At 39.4% G+C, this 17,118-nt stretch overlaps 1 pseudogene; it reads right to left on the bottom strand.

Annotated features, from left to right (window-relative positions):
• Positions 1-8,047: 8,047 nt before the first annotated feature.
• LOC101685572 lies at positions 8,048-9,075 on the bottom strand (annotated as a pseudogene).
• Between the last annotated feature and the right edge of the window lie 8,043 nt (positions 9,076-17,118).

The following is a 17,118-nucleotide window of genomic DNA, read 5'->3' as shown; positions in this document are numbered from 1 at the left end:
TTCCAGCTTAGAGACTAAGAAAAAGAAAAGGAAATTATATCTCCAGTAAGCAGAAGAAAAGAAATAATAAAATTTAGAGCATAAATCAAAGAAATTGAAAACAGGAAAATTCATTGAGCAAATCAATGAAACCAAAGAACCAAATGGAGGTTCTCTGAAAGATCAGTAATGGCCAGGAAAACTAAGAGAAGAAGAGAGATGACACAAATTACTAATATCAAAAATGAGAGAGGGGACATTACTATAGATCTTCTGGACACTAGAAGAATAATAATTAAGGAACATTATGAACCACTCTATGCCCACACATTTGTTAATCTAGGTAAAATGGGCAAATTCCTTGAAAGATACTACCTGCCAAAGTTTATAAAGAAGAAATAGACAATCTGAATACATATATATATATATTAATTAAAGGAATTGAATCAGTAATTAATAATGTTCCAAAACAGAAAGCACCAGGCCCAAATGGATTCACTGGTTAATCCCACCAAACATTTAAGGGAAAAAAATATATCAATTATAATTTCTTCTGGAAGACAGAAACAAAGGGAATACTTCTTAACCCATTCTGAGTTCAGCATTACCCTTATACCTGAAGCAGGTAAAGACATTACAAAAAAAGAAAGTTATAGACCAATATCTTTCAAAAACATAGATGCAATAATCCTCAAGAAAAAAAATAAGCAAATCAAATCCAACAATGTATAAAAATAATTATATACCATGACCAAGTGGCATTTATTCCAGATTTGCAAAGCTGGTTCAACATCCAAAAATCAAATTAATGTAATCCATCATATCAGCAAGCTACAGAAGAAAAGTCCCATGTTTATATCAATTGATGCAGAAATGCCTTTGACAAAGTCCGACCTCAATTTGTGATTAAAAACTTGAGAACAAGAAATCAAGGGGAATGTCCTCAACTTGATTAAAAAACGTATACAAAAACCCACAGCTAACATCTTACTTAATGATGAGAAACTGTAAGTTTTCTTATTAAGATTGGGAAGAAGTCAAGGATGTCCTCTCTCACCACTTCTTAACATTATACCGGAAGACCAGCTAATGTAATAAAACAAGAAAAGGAAATAGAGGGTATACAGTTGGGAATTAAGAAATAAAACTATACTTATTAGCAGATGATATGACTGTCTATAGAAAATCTACATAGAGAGAATCAACAAAAATACTCTTGGAAGCAATAGTGATTATAATGAGGTTTTACATGTTTATAAGATAAACATACAAAAGTCAACTGCTTTCCTATATCCAGCAATGAATAACTGGAATGTGAAACAAAAGACACAATGCCATTTAATTAGTATCCACCAAAATGAAATAGGTATAAATCTAACAAAACACATATAAGATGATATTATGTGTACAAGGAAAACTGCAAAATCCTGGTAAAAAGAAAACTAAGAACTAAATAAAGGGAGAGATATTACATGCTCAGTTGTGTCAAGATGTTAATTTTCCCAACTTGATATATAGATTCAGTGCAATCCCAATGAAAATCCCAGAAAGCATTTTATGGTTATTGACAAAATTATTCTAAACTTTATAGGGAGAGGGGAAAGTTCCAGGATCACCAATACTATGTTGAAGGAAAAGAATGAAGTTAGAGGACTGATGCTATCCAACTTCAGGTAACAAATGGTCCTAGAACAACCAGACATACACATGAGAAAAAAAATGAATCCAGACACAGCCTTTACATCCTTCAGAAGTAATAACTCAAATATTTACTCACCGAACTAAATGTAAAATGCAAAACTAAACCAACCAACCAACCAACCAATCAACAATAAAACAAAACAAACAACAACAACAAAAAACCCCCCAAAAACCCAAAATGAAAAAAAAAGAAAAAAAAATCCCCTAGAAAATAACACAGGAGAGAATCTAGATAACTTTGGGTATGGTGGAAACTTTTTAGATACAACACAAAAGGCATGATTATTGAAAGAAACAAATGATAAGTTGGACCTCATTAAAATTAAACTTCATTAAAACTTCTGCTGTGCAAAAGACACTCTCAGAATAAGACAAACCACAGGCTAGGAAAAAAATGTCTTTGAAAGGCATATCTCATAAAATACTGCCATCCAAAATATATAGGGAACCATTAAGAGTCGACAATAAGAAAACAAACAATTGATTAATAATGAACAAAAGAAGAGATACCTCACCAAAGAAGAGAGACAGATGACAAATAAGCATATGAAAAGATGCTTAATATCATATGTCATTAGGAAACTGCAGATTGAAACAACAAAATACTACTACATACCTATCAGAATACCAAAACGCTAACACACCAAATGATGGCAAGAATGTGGAGCTACAGGAACTCTCATTCATTGCTGTTGGGAATGCAAAATGGTACAATCACTTTGGAAGACAATTTGGCAGTTTCTTACAAACCTAAACGTACTCTTACCATTTGATCTAGCAACCACATTCTTTGGAGAGAGAAAACTTGTATCCACACAAAAACCTGTACATGTATATTTAAAGCTGCTTTATTTGAACTGACCAAACTTGGAAGCAATTAAGATGTCCTTCAGGAGGTGAATAGATAAAAAGTGATACACCCAAACAATGAAATAGTATTCAACACTAAAAAGAAATAAGGTATCAAGCCATGAAAAGACATGAAAATACCCTTAAGTGCATATTTCTAAGTGAAAAAGCATCTTACTTAAATGCTAAGTAAGTAGCATCTGCAAATGCTACTTACTGTACGATTCTATTTTACAATGCTCTAGAGGAGGCAAAGCCGTGAAGACAGTTATAGATAGGTGGTTGCCAGGGGTAGGGCAGGGGAGCAGAGGAATTTTAGGGCAATGTAACTATTTTGTATGATACTATAATGGTGAATATATGTCATTATAATCAAAACCCATAGAGTATACAATCCCAAAAGTGGACCTGAATATAAAAAATGGACTTTGATAATGATGTGTCAATGTAGTTTCAGAAAAGGTAAGAAAAGTACCATCTTGGTGTGGGATGCTGGTTGTGTGGGAGGCTGTGTATGGGAACTCTTTACTTTCCTCTCAGTTTTGCTGTGATTCTAAAGTTTCTCTAAAAAGAAAGTCTATTTTTAAAATTTGTGCTAGGCATTTGATGATTTTGAGAGCAGAGATTATGTTTCAAACAGGAAAAAAAAAAAACCAATCTTGTGCTAGTGAATGAAATGCTTTTCATTTTTCTTTTTTTTTTTTTAAAGAATAAATGTTATGTTGAAGCACAGATGAATTTAATTAAAGAATATGCAAGACAACTTATGGCAAAAGCTTTGGAGATTAAGTTCTATAAATGTATGTAAAAACTAATGGTGATAATGAAGTCTTACTAGAACTGTTTGGGAAAGTTTTACGGATCAACATTTTTACTTTTTTTGGGGGGGGGGAGAATATGGAGAATACTGATTGAAGTCATACTCAGATAAGTAAGGCTTAACCTTGTGTGTGTGTGTGTGTGTATTTCTTCTTCATTTAGAGTTCATTTCTGCACAAATGCTAAGAGGAGGATGGGGTGGTGATCTGGCTTTTGTCCTTTCACCAAGAAATGGGGCAGAGTCTCTGGCAAAGAAGAATGTATGAGGCTATTCCCTGGTGAGAGTAAGAAGCCCAAGAAGCCGTCGCCAAGGCAGGGTTGCTGAGGGCAGGTCCGAGTGAGATCGAGAGCAGCTGGCCAGTCCATCCAGCGAGCCGACTATGCTGGGACGTAGCCTACCTAGGTCTAGGTTTGGCTTTCCGGTCCTTGCCTCTAGGTGCTCTGGTTGCCTCTTCGTGCGCCTTTGCCGGGAGAGGAGTGTACGGCGACCCTCAGCTCTGGGTATAGGTAAACGCTCTGTGGGACACGGGTCAAGGTCCATCATCAAGCTTGCTCCTCCAGTATATCAGACTTCACACATGGGTCACTGGAGAATTGCCCACGCTGTAAAGGTGGCTGGGAGGTCACACAGGCGCACCGGTAGTAGCATGGACACTGAGCTAGCATCTGGGGAAAGGGCACCGAAGGCTGGTCCGAGGCACGAGGCTGTGTGTGAGTCCGCGGTGAAGGCCTGATTGCCAGACTCGCATCTGCAGTCCTGGGGCTGCCTCCAGCCTGCGGGGCCTGGATGTCTGTGGGTGGCGCCGTTCCGGATCCATCAGCTCCAGGGGGCTCTGCACGCCCCAGGCATCCGCCACAGGAGCGAGCCCAGCTAGGAGAGGCGGTGGTGCGCCCGCGTCCTCGCGCGCACCTTCTCCCCGCCGGGGCGGCCCCGCACGCGGGAAGCGGAAGTGCAGGTGCCGCACAACGAAGCTGCGCCTGCGGGCTTCAGCCCGGGTGGAGGAGCTTGGCCTCCATCACAGGCTCGCCAGATGCTCCTCCGGAAGTCCTGGCCATACCTGGAAGAGCCCCAGAGGCGGGAGCCCGTGCCACCCGCGTCCGGGCCTGCTCGCCCCTCCAGCGCTCCCGCAGCCGTCCTCTGCGTCCTGGGTGCGCACGCCCGCGAGAGGAGGCCGAGAAGCACCAGGTGGCGGGGGAGCAGAGCTGCTGGATCTGGCTGTGGCGCCTGCCCTTGTGCCTCTGGCCCCGCCGGCCGCCCTTCGGCCGTCCCTCCCCCTCGAATCTCGGGTCACCTCGGCCTTGGGCCATGTGGATGAGAGCAGATGGTGCGCGTGCTGTCGGAGCACCGGGCCTTGTGTGCAGCCCACTGGACCGAGTCACTCGCCCAGGACGGCCGCAGACTGGTGGTACGGACACTGCGGGACTTCGCAGGCCCCGGAGAGGCCGCAGTGAATGGGGCCATGGCGGATGGCCTACTTCCTGCTTCTCCTCAGGGCAGGTAGGAAGAGGAGTCAGGGGAAGGGCAGAAGTGCACCTGAAAGAGAGGCAGCGGACGGGCAAGTGTGCCAGGTGGGTCTGGGCACGACGCTGGGGCTGGAGCAGCAAAGAAGGGAGGTGGTGTGCGGTCGGGGACCCAAAGCCCCTGCTCAGCTAGAGCTGACCTTGGCCTAGCACGGGGCGCTTGGAGCAGTGAGACGCCTGTGCTGGCACGGGCTCCACCTGGCGGACGGGAGGGGCCAAACCGCCGAGCGGGCCGGCTCCGCTGAAGTGTCAGTAGGTGTTCTCGTTCCTAGTGCTTTCCAGCACTCCGGGTGTGGCCTGCTGTCCGTCTGCGCTGTTGGGCGCATCCAGTCCACCGCCTGTCTTCGCGTTATCAGTATGCCGCTAAGGGGATCGCCGTTGCATCTGGGGGACCTCTTTGTTTTTGCCTCTGCTTTCTGTATGCATTTCCATCTCTGCTTGAGAATTTCTTCATTGCTGTCTTGGTTCTCCTGGGCCACCTCCTGTACTCGCAGCATTTGGGAACGTCTCCATTGGGGGAGAGATGACTTTCTTAAGGGAACACCATCGTCGGGGCTGATTGACCGCCAAGATTTCCACGCAGTGACTGGATGAATACTTCGGTCCTGTTCAATACTAGAGGCTCAACTCTCTCTCTCTCTCTCTTTTTCCTTTTAATTAAACCACTGTTGTCGTTACATTGTAGATTCTTATGCATTTGCAAGAAATTATATAGAAATATTCCTGTGTACCACTCACTCACTTTCCCCCATGGATAACGTCCTGGAAAATTGTAATAGTGTCATAGCCAAAATCTGGACCTTCATATTACAGCTCATTTCCTCAGGACAAGGATCCTTCTGATTGCCTTTTCGTCACTCTATCACCTCCCTCCTGACCCATTCTGCCAGTGTCTGGCAATTACTAAGCTAGTCCCCATTTCCAGAATTCTGCCATTTCAAGAATTTTCTGTAAAAGGAAATTTTACAGTATGGATCTTTGGGGAATTGAATTTTTCCTTCAAAACCATTCTCTGGAAATTCATTCAGAGTGCCTGCTTTGTAAACCCTGACCACCTGTGTTCTGCATTGGGAAGTGAGTTTCCCGGTGGTACAAATGTGTTAATACTCTGTCTCCGTTTGATTTGCTAAACTGTATTTGTGGTATGAGTTGCCACTGTCCGTTTAATCATCCCCCCTGTAAAAGGATGGGGTTGCCTCCTGTTTTTGGCAATTACAAAACATGCTGCTGTGAAGATTCCTGTACCGGTTTTGGCAAGAACCTAGGTTTTTGTGTCTCTGGTAAGTGTAGAATTGTGATTGCTGGGGTTTTGATGGTTGCAAATTTAGTGCTTTATGAAATGGCTAGAATGTTTTCCCTTCTGTACTATTTTACATTCCCACCAGCAGTGTGTGAGTGATCACTTTCCTTCTCTAGGGTCTTCAAAGTCTCTTACTTTCACTACAAACAAAAGTGTGTTTATATTGCTTTAGCAATTTACCTAAAATCAATTGTTTATTCTTACTGAAATCAAATGGAAGTTATTCAGGAGTGAATACCTGAAATTTTTGCTTTATGAAAACAAAATGGTTTATTTGTATATTGCATTTTATTTTAATTTTTTAAATTCTTAATTTCTTTATTTTTAAGATTTTATTTATTTATTTGAGAGAGAGAGAGCATGCGAGAGAGTACATGAGGAGGTGAGGGGCAAGTGGAGAAGCAGACTCCCTGCTGATCAGGAAGCCCCACATGGGGCTCAATCCCAGGACCCTAAAATCATGACCTCAGCCAAAGGCAGATGCTTAACTGCCCTAGTGCCCCACTATATATTGCATTTTAAAGGTAATAACTGAATAATAGAATAAAGTCAATTTAGTATAACTTACATAAGTACCTTCTGTTAATACTCTGTTATTTTATTATAGACATGTTACCCTTTCTCTATGGGAGATTTTCCCACTTTCAGCTTAAAATAAGAAAAGTATTTTTAAACCAATTTATGATGGTATCTTAAAGAGGCCCCATAGTGCATCGTGAAAGCATATGTGTATGGACAGCTAAAGAAGTATTATATTCATTAGGCTATCACTGTAGTTTTTATGTGCCTAAATTTTAATTATAGGAAATTAAAATTTTAATCTAATAAAATTAGAGGAAAGAGATCAATTTCATTTTTTTTCTTAAGGAGATTACTTTTTTTGCAAAGATAAAGAGCTTGACTTTTTCTTCAGAGCACAAGTGATATACTGTTATTCAGAGCACAACTAAAATAAATACTCTCTCAGTTAAGTTTTTAAGAAGAGTTTTCATCTACTTGTTTGTTTATTCACATTGATTTAAAAAAAATCCGTTAACTGACAGATTTGCATTTCTTTTGTGTTGTATAAATACAACTTTGAAAGACATTGCTTTGTATTATAGTCCCTATTTTAATTGCAGAAACATATCAATTTAGGACCCGTGAATGTTAAGCAGATAGAAAAGATGTGAACATTTATTTTATTTACCTTATTTTTTTAGTAATAGCCATTTATCAACTATTTTTGTTTCTGATACCTAAAGTTCCTTATCAATAATATAAAAATCTGCACCATGTTCAATTTAAAATAGTATGCCATCATATGAGCTTATTTTATATTTTTCTTTTTTAGTATTCTTTAAAATCACAAATATAGTAGATGACCTAAAGAACTTTTAAATAGAGAAGTATAAATAAATAGTCAAAGTCTTTACTCCTACTTATTCTTAAGAATTAGATGTATATCCACTGAGACCTCTTTTTAGATCTTTACAAACTGTTTTTCAATATGTGTATACTCATACATTTTGTTACATTTAATTCGTCATTCCTCATATTATCTTTTTTTTTTTTTAAAGATTTTGTTTATTTATTTATTTGTCAGAGAGAGAGAGAGAACACAAGCAGGTGGAGTGGCAGGCAGAGGCAGAGAGAGAAGCAGGCTCCCCGCTGAGCAAGGAGCCCCATGTGGGACTCCTGATCCCAGGACCCTTCGACCCAAGTCGAAGGCAGTGGCTTAACCAACTGAGCCACCCCAGGTGTCCCAATATTATCTTTTTTTTTTAGTAAATACTTCCATCAATTTATTTTCTGTATTCCTTAAAAACAAAACAAGACAAAAATCACAAGTGTATACCAATGCTTTAAAATATACACTGAAAGAAAGCCAACTCTCATTCATGTTGAAAGTTGGTCTATGTTTTCTTTACTTCTGTTTGCTAAATGATCTTCAATAATTTCTGCAAAGAGATTCCTCTTCAACAGATTATATGCAAGAGGTGAAAGTTGGCCAGCAACTTTATGAAAATAGTGTGAGCCATGACAAAAGAGATCCATTCCCAGCTCAAACCCCATACCATATTCACATTCATCATTAGCAAACTGCACAAAAGTCGTCATTTCCTGAATGGGAGCAAAAACTTTTAATCAGTCTGTCCTCATCACTTGGCGCCTCAACAGTTGTCTTGCAAATTCTCTTGAGGTTGGCATCTATTTCAGGGAGCTCTCCGTATCCAACATCATTTTTATCTACTGGGACAACCATGCCTGCACCGTGAAAGGTCTTTGTCATGACTTTCTTATCTCTTTGTTTCATCTTTATGGTTCTGTGTTTCAGTGAGGACCCAAGTTCTCTGGCAGCTTCTGTGAGTTATTCATATATGTTTTTCAAGATTCTAGTTTTCTTTTTATCTGTTTTCTTTCTCATCAGAAACAATTTGCGGCAAACACATTATCTCCGTTTTGAACAATTGTGCAGTTTTTCATTGCTTCATTTGTACCAACATACACAGGAAGTTCATCAGGAGAATCCCTGAAATACCCCATGTGGAATTGAGCTTTATTATCTCCAGTAACAATGGTCTGGAACTCAGGAGGATCATAGTAAAATCTCCAGTGAAGGTTAAAATTCAGGTTTGCTGATTTTTTCTTCATTTTACATTTTCCGGCAAGGATATCATAAGGACCCATTAATCAAAGTCCAAGGCTTGTAGAAAGTGAATCAGATGGGTTTTCAGGATCAAGTTCTTCACAGAATTTCCAGAAGTGATAGAAATCTTTGGGCAGAAAAAGCTTATAATGATTTTCTACTTTTCAAAGGTCACTGGAGACATCAGCTTCACAGGATTTACTTTGCTTCACATCAACTGTTTCCCACACTGCTGCCCCTCCCTTCCCGGCCTGTGTTTCCCGCCAAAGCTGGCCATTCTGTAGCTGCAGCACCAGCAGAATCCCTCATATTATCTTGTAACTAACATTTTCATGTAACCTTATATGACAAACAATGACCTTGGATCAAGTTCCTTCAAAAACAGCGTAGTCTGTAAGGCTGATGTGCTTCCTTGTCCCGTTATGACATTTTTATAGGGAGGTAAAGAGAAACTCACACTCAAGTCCATCCCAAGGAGTGAGGAAAAGAGGACTTTTTTCTTGTCTTGTACCCTCCTGCATTTCTCTGTCACTGGTTAGAATTTGTCTCATAGAGCTTTAACTCCTCTGTAACTGGGTTGGGTTATCTAGATCTGTAGCTACTGCTTGGGAAGCCCAAGTATGGTATTTCATCCATGTCAGGAAGAAGTGGTAGGAGCTGGAGACTTCAGGCATGTGACTGGATAGGTGTGTGATGAGCTCTTAGATTTATCTTCAGGTCTCGTCACTATTTGCTCTGTTTGTGTACAGTCTTGTCCTGCTCTTTGTAACTCTGAGCATGGAGAACCTTTGAGAATCCCTTGGGAAATCAGACCTCTGTCCCTTCTACTTAGAATATTTGAGATAAATTATTGAACATTATATCTGAAACTAATGATGTACTTTAAGTTGGTTAATGATTTTAAATTAAAAAAAAAAAAAGGAAAAGAAAAGGATATTTGAAGCCACGGTTTCCCTGCTGTGATTTCCCCAATGAACAGATCCTGTCTGCTTTGTATCTTCTAGTCTTTTCTCAAACTTTCATCAGAACCTCTCTCTCTCTCTCTCTTTTTTTTCCAGTACTGCTAATTTTTATTTATTTTTTTTCTATGTAACTTTAGCATGACCAGGAACAAGAGGAAAATAGGGAATTGTTTCTTTCTCCCATCTTGAACTGAATATCATTCATTTAATTATTTGATTATAGAAATGAGTATATGATCTTGCACAATTAACTCTAACTTGCTAAGACTGTTTCTGCAAGCTAATATTGGTGGCATGGGTATCAGGAAAATTAATGGTCTCGAAGGTGATTTTTACCTCATTACAATGTATAACTCTATGAACCTATGATTAGAAAGTTACAACAAATTGTTAGCATATTATGTGAACAGAAACTTGTTTTTTTTTTTTTTTCTAAATATCCTAGTGGTCTTTTCAACCCTCTGACTCTCCAAGTATATCCGTATACTTCAGCTATATAGAAATAGTAGTTAAAACAGAAGGGAGGAAGGAAGGAAGGAAGGAAAGACAGAAAGGAAAGGAAGAAAAGCAGAAAGAAAAATTTTTAAAAAATTAAGACCATGGGTTATTTTTATGTGTGTATCTAATTTGGGTCTATAATCTGATTGTTTTGTCTTTCTCTTAGCTTTGAAGCTGGGTGACTAACACTGCTTTTTTTCTTTTCTTTTTATCTTTTTCCAATAGTAGATTTGATTAAATGTTGGGATCAGAGTATTTTAATTCCTTCTATGTCATGAAATAAAAAATTACAATTAAATATCAGGATTTTTGTTTATTCATAAAATAAAGAGAATGACATAGATGAAGGAGAGAGAAAACTTTCTTGAGATGGGCAAGAGACATCGATAAATGTTTATGCCCCCTCTTCAAAGAAATAACAATTTGAGATTATTAAAACAGGCCTGACACCAAATGTTACAAAGTATTACTTGATGGGGAAAGAAGTATACTGTGTACAAGATGTATGAAGATCCTTACATTGTAAGTTTTGGGCACATCCCCTGCACATCCCCTGTAAATTACAATATATACTACTGAGTTTTTCTGGGTTTAAATGTTAAAGTTAGGGGTACCTGGGTGGCTCAGTTGGTTAATGGTCCACCTTTGGCTCAGGTCATTATCCCAGGGCCTTCGGATCAATCCCTGCTTCAGTGGGGAGCCTGCTTTTCCCTCTCCCTCTGCTGCTCCCCCTGCTTGTGCATTCACACTCTGTCTGTTTGTCTCTCTCTTCCCCTCTCTCCAGCATGTGTGCATGCTTGCTCACTCTGTCTTTTTTTTTTTTTTTTAAATTTTATTTACTTATTTGACAGAGAGGGATCACAAATAGACAGAGAGGCAGGCAGAGAGATGGGGGAAGGAGGCTCCCCGCTGATCAGAGAGCCCCACTTGGGACTTGATCCAGACCCTGAGATCATGACCTGAGCCAAAGGCAGAGGCTTAACCCATTGAGCCACCCACGCGCCCCACTCTCAGTCTTTTTTTAAAAAAGTTAGTTATTCTCCATTTAGGAGTTAAAGACTAAATCAGGTGGAGGCTAATTAACATAAGAAAGAAAAATGATAAGAACCTTAGGAAGAGATCAGGATTGAGGATTTAGAGAATTTACTAGATAAAAAGATGGCCGACTGGCTAGAGAGGTCTTTCTTGACTTCTTATTGGTAGGTTGTGTTTTATTCCATTGCTTGAGGTCCTTCCCCTGCTTTACTTATTTTCACAACATTTGCCACTCTCGGACATTTCAGAAGCGATTTATTTTCTACCTGTCCCACCAGAATTTAATCTCCATGAGGAAATGGCCTGTTTCTGTTTACTGGTGTATCCTCAGTCCTTAGGACCATGTGTGTATGTGGCTAGTTCTCAATAGTTATAGAATGCAAGAAAGAATGAACCGCAGAAGTGATTTTAAAAAATCACTTTAAGCACCCATCTAATACTGGAACTGCCTAAATAACACATCTGCTAAAATAACACATACACGCTATGTTACTTTTAGTTATGGGGAAGCTTCTGCTTTCCATGGCAGTCCATTTTGCCCTCAGAAAATCTGGCCATTAAAAACATGTTTCTATGATGAAAGAAAAAAGATCTTGTTTGATGCTTTGAGCTAGTAAGCAGTAATAATGGTAATTATTCTACCATATGGCCGTCTTTAATATATTTGGATATAATTTGGATACCATTACTCTCCTGAGTGGTCTCTTATTATTGGCGCTCAATCTCTGTAATTATTACTACTAAGGAATGATTTCTGTTCTGTGTTAGTGCATGGTTTTTCTTCAAATAGGCCTAGTGACACAATAAAAAAGAGAATTCAGAAGTATGTAACTGTGGCCTAATGAGAATTTCTTTATATGGTAATAAAGTAAATGCCTGTGGGAACATACTCCCTTCCCCTTCCAAAAGGGAGTGAGGCGTTGGTTCTAGGGTTCTCTCTTCAGTAGAGTCTTACCTCTGCAAATTCAGGAGGAAGAACTAAGGAGGCAAGAGTCGCTCCATGCTCTCACACATATCTTTGATGACATCTATGTTTTTTGCTCTTCTTTGCTGATCAAGCAATTTTAGTATTGTCACATTCAACTTATATTTACTTCAGTTATTAAAGCCAGATTAGTTTTTGTGGTTGATCTTAGTTTTTAAGTCTTGACTCTGATCCTAGTCACTTTTCTCAGAGTACATCACAAGTCATATATGATGTACAAAATAAACCCAAACTTCCTGATGTGGCTTCATAAACACAATTCCAGGCTTGGATTATCACCTCCTTTGTTCAGTTAACGGGGCCTGCAACCTGATCTGCTTTTGTGGGGAACCTGTCCCACTCCTGACTTGACCTTGACTTCACCTTTGATGTGTACTGCCTCTTGTATCCCAAACCTGTGATGTCACTGGCTTTTTGAACTTGAGAGCAAAACCCAAGATTTACTACTATTAGATTTATTTAGTTGCTCCAGCTGGCCATGTCTTTTTTTATCCCATCGCTACAGCCAGTCAAGGTCTTTTTGGATTCTGATCTTTTCACCCTGCTTAGTCACCGTCCCACTCAGCAGTCTGTAAACTAGGCTTTGATCAGCAGTTCTTCCATATTTGCCCATCAGTAGTAAAAGTGCTGAACTGGATAGGATGGAAGAAAGGAACTGTGCTACACATACAACTCCCTTCAGGTTTTCATTTATCTAATTTTCAGTATATTTTAGTTATATTTGTTTAGCCTGGTATCGATCCATATAATTATGGATCTTTGCTCTAGGCTGTATTTCTCCATATTGTCCCTGAGGACTTGAGTCACACACTTTCCTAAAGTCCTTATAGGCAAGGGGTACCAGGTTTTAGCGATTTAATGGCATTAGTAACTTCATAAAGGTGTGCAAGATATTCGCCCTGACTCTTCCAACTGACTCTGCACCTGCTTTGTGCCCCAGGAGGCTGTCCTCCGTGCATTGTATTAACTAGTTAACTAGCTTCCATTGTCCTGCACTGGCAGAAATTGTAGAAGGGCCGGAAAAGAACGAGATTAAGGTATGTATTTTTCCAGATCCCTCTCTTTGCAGCCACGGGTAGTCTTTTCTACCAACAGCTCCCCTTCGGCTAAAGATAACAGCTACAACTCTGTTTAGGTTCTCCTACATGTTTCCCTCCTTTCTTCTTGAAACCTAAGGGTCAGAGATGGTTTCAGTGGGTTTGCAGCCTGTGTGGTCAACAACAGGGCCCTATGCTTGGATTAATGCTCTTTTGAAAAGCCTTGGAATTCTTAATAAATTATGAGTAAAGGGCTCTGCATTTTCATTTTGCTCTTGGCCCTGCAAATTGTGTAGCCAGCCCTGCCTTGGGTCTACTAGTCTTCCACAATTACTTCACTATCCCTGCAAACTTCCCTTAACCATAGCCTGTGCTCTTGGAGTCCCCTTTATATGTCCTCCTGAGTTTCCCTCTGGTTGTGTATGTTCCATACCAGGACCCCGACTGTACAGAAAGAAATTAGAGGACTTTGATTTATTGGCTCCTACTGATCATTGCTCCTTTAGGTTTCCTGAACATATACTTATATATACAAGATTCTAAAATTTTGGCTGAAATCAGGGTAACTCTTATTTCTAATGTTTCAAATCTGCTTTCATCCCGGTTTGCAAAATTGGCTGGTATTTGCCTATCTCCAGTTTTATTCCCCTTTATTGTTCTTGACAGCCCCTCAAAGTTCAGTGGCAGTGTTTGGTTTAATGATCTAGTTTGCAAGTTCCTGAGAGACCTTTAGAAATAACTCAAGACCAGAAGCTTACCTGTCTTTCCTACATTAGAACTCCAATGAATTCCCTTTTTGAGGTATGGATATGTTTTGTCTTTTCTCAATCCAAAGGAAATTCTGCCTTCTCTTTTCTGATCTGTCTTTAGTGGCCTCCCGTGGAACACATTTTCTTCCTTACCTTCTACTTGCTCTGATCAAAGCATAAAAGCTTAATTGATTGATTGGTAAACCACAGTTTATTTGGTGCCATAGACTTCCAGAATCTGTCAATTCTGTGCCAGTCTTTGATAGGAATTCTTAGCTATGTTTCTTCCATTTCATCTTTTGAACATGTTGAGAAGACAAAGATATTGGGCGCTTGGGTGGCTCAGTTGGTTGGGTATCTGCCTTCAGCTTGGTTGTGATCCCAGGATCCGCATCAGGCTCCCTGCTCTGCAGGATGCCTGCTTCTCCCTCTCTTACTGCCCCCCTGCTTGTGTTCCCTTACTTGCTGTTTCTCTCTGTCAAATAAATGAAATAAAATCTTAAAAAAAAAAAATAAAGAGACAAGTTTAGAGACTTTGATCAGCTTCTACTCCCCTATAGCTCTAAGAAGGAAGAATTTGTGAATTATTCGTGCATCTTTAGGGGTAGGCTTTTGGCATTTTGATTTGGGCCCTTAGAACAAAGAAAGACAAATTGATTTTTAACATAAAAAGCCCTAGAGAAAGAAGGGGTTGTAGGCATTCAGTTTGGACTAAAAAGTGGAAGAGTTTTAGGGAACAGTTAAAGGGAAGAATCCAGAAAGATGGCTAGTATTAAGGAAGCACCTGCCATAAAAATGGATGAAGAGTAAAGAGAAGGTGTATGTAATTTTCATAGAGCGTGTCTCATGAGACTTCTGTAAAGATCTGCAGTACTTTTCCATGATTTGTTGGCTGTTGTAGGATTGCATACATCACCACGCTCAGACCAGCCATGAGATGGGCCAGTGATGTTTGGGAGAATATATATATATATATATATATATATATATCCCTCCAGAATTTGAGCTCAGCAACCACATTGGTTTCTATAGAATATCTGGACTTTCTATTGTGGCTTCATTTGCAGTTGCACAGTTAGAATTACATTTATGTCAACTCCTGGAATCCTTTTACTATCTCCTGGAATTGAGTCAGTATTTCCTGGCATAAAAAAATCAAGCCTATCCCCCCCCCCCAAATTAATATTTAATTGGCTTAATTTTTTTTTTAGCCGATATTTTAAATTTGCTTTACTCCCTCTACTGTTTCTCCAAAGCTCCCCATTTAGTTGTTTCTTTCAAAAGGTGGAAATGCTCATGTCAGGACAGTGACTGATTGACTCCTTTCACTCTCTGTTGAAGAATGTCATCTTGTCATGGTACTTAACAATCTCAGAGTAAGTAGATGTCCCGTTATTGGTAGTAGCTAGATGTTTCTGTGGATTACTAGAAAATACCAAAGCTCTTGTGTGACCATTTAAATTATGTGTACATGAAGATAAAATGCTATTTTAAGTGTTGTTTACTTGTTGTAAGCAGTGTTTCTCACCTCCTAGAAGAGTAGCATCTAATAAGAGCGTTATCTCTATGTAACAATTTTGTATTGACACTGTAGGCTAAATTGAAGACATGAAAAAGATCCATGACTCATTTTATTAGCTAAGCAATATATCTCCACTGGAAAGATTCCCCGTTTTGTGTGTCATCTGCTTCACTTTCTTCTTCAAGCCACTGGGGCTGTGAGCCCTCATTTCAATCACTGAGTGCATTCTGATTGTGCTTAACTCAGGAACAGATTTCAGCTCTGGGTGCCTTTGTATTGGTTGCTTAAGACATTCATGCCTGTGTGTGGGGACATGCCACATTGAGATTATTTATTATTACCCTCTATTTCAGTTTTATATTTACAGTTTTTAAATGACTACCCCAAAGTCTTGGTCACTCTTTCTGCAACTATAATTCATGAGATACCAGTCCTGGCAGATTTTGTTTTCAGAATAAAATAAAAATGTTTATCATATACTCCTTCCTTGAAGCTTACATGTGCATTCACATAATAAAGAACCTGAAAAGTACCACTATAAATATATTTGCTTAACTTTGCTTAACCCGGGGATTCCCAAATTTATGTTGAGAACCAGAACCACTTATATCTAAGTTTATTGTCTATACTCTAACAGGACTGTACTATGACCATTTTCATTAAATGGTTTTACTCTTTAGGAAACTTGGTTAGTAAGTTAAAGTTGCAAATAACTTGGTTGTTCATTTTCGGAACTTCCAGAAAATCCATTTGTCAAAATACTCCATTTATCCTCATCAGAGTAAATACCCTTTCTCAGGATAATATAGCATCAAAGGAGAGCTTACTCTTCAAGATTCTCTTTGAAACTAAATCCATGCTGTGTTAACCAGTCCTATTATATCATGAACATTCTGCAATCCTAGTCAGACCCCTCACTTTAACCAGATCCCCCAAATCTTATAAATATCTCCACTTTGTTCTCCCCACTTTGAGATGCTCCATAGACTGTCGAAATAGCTGTTTTTCTTACCCCAGTAAGCAAGAAACACAACCATGCCTTGTCAACACAGTGTTTCAGGGAATTGGCATTTGACACTGGGATCACAGCATACCCTTTTTGTGTAAACTTATTTACATCTAGAGGAACCATTGTCTCAAGGTATATTTGAGGACATGTAGACTCACAGGATTGTAAAGAAATATTCAGTGCCCAAGAAACCCTGGATCCAAACTGTCAAAAATCACTTTTCTTCAAATTACAGGATACTTCTTCTGGAATTTTCCCTGTTACCTGTTTATATATACTAAGAGGGGATAGTTTTTTCTTCATGTATTTCCTGTCTGGATAATTTAATAATTTAACACTAGGGTACAATTTTCCTTTCAATCATCCATCTCTGAGACGAAGTTCAGTTTTTCTTCCTTCTGTGTGCTCTCATGTGTTGGGCGGGTCTCAAAAGTTTGTCTGGAATTTATTTGGAAGAGAACAAGGGAAATAAAGATCTTGGAAAGGTCCTCCAGTTAACAAGAGTGATATGATAAATCTCTTA

This window comes from Mustela putorius, unplaced genomic scaffold (genome assembly GCF_011764305.1).
Source record: "Mustela putorius furo isolate JIRA1106 unplaced genomic scaffold, ASM1176430v1.1 tig00000275_pilon_pilon_pilon, whole genome shotgun sequence".
Taxonomy (NCBI): domain Eukaryota; kingdom Metazoa; phylum Chordata; class Mammalia; order Carnivora; family Mustelidae; genus Mustela; species Mustela putorius.
The sequence above is the reverse complement of the archived record's forward strand: the minus strand, read 5'-3'. Positions and strand labels throughout refer to the sequence as shown.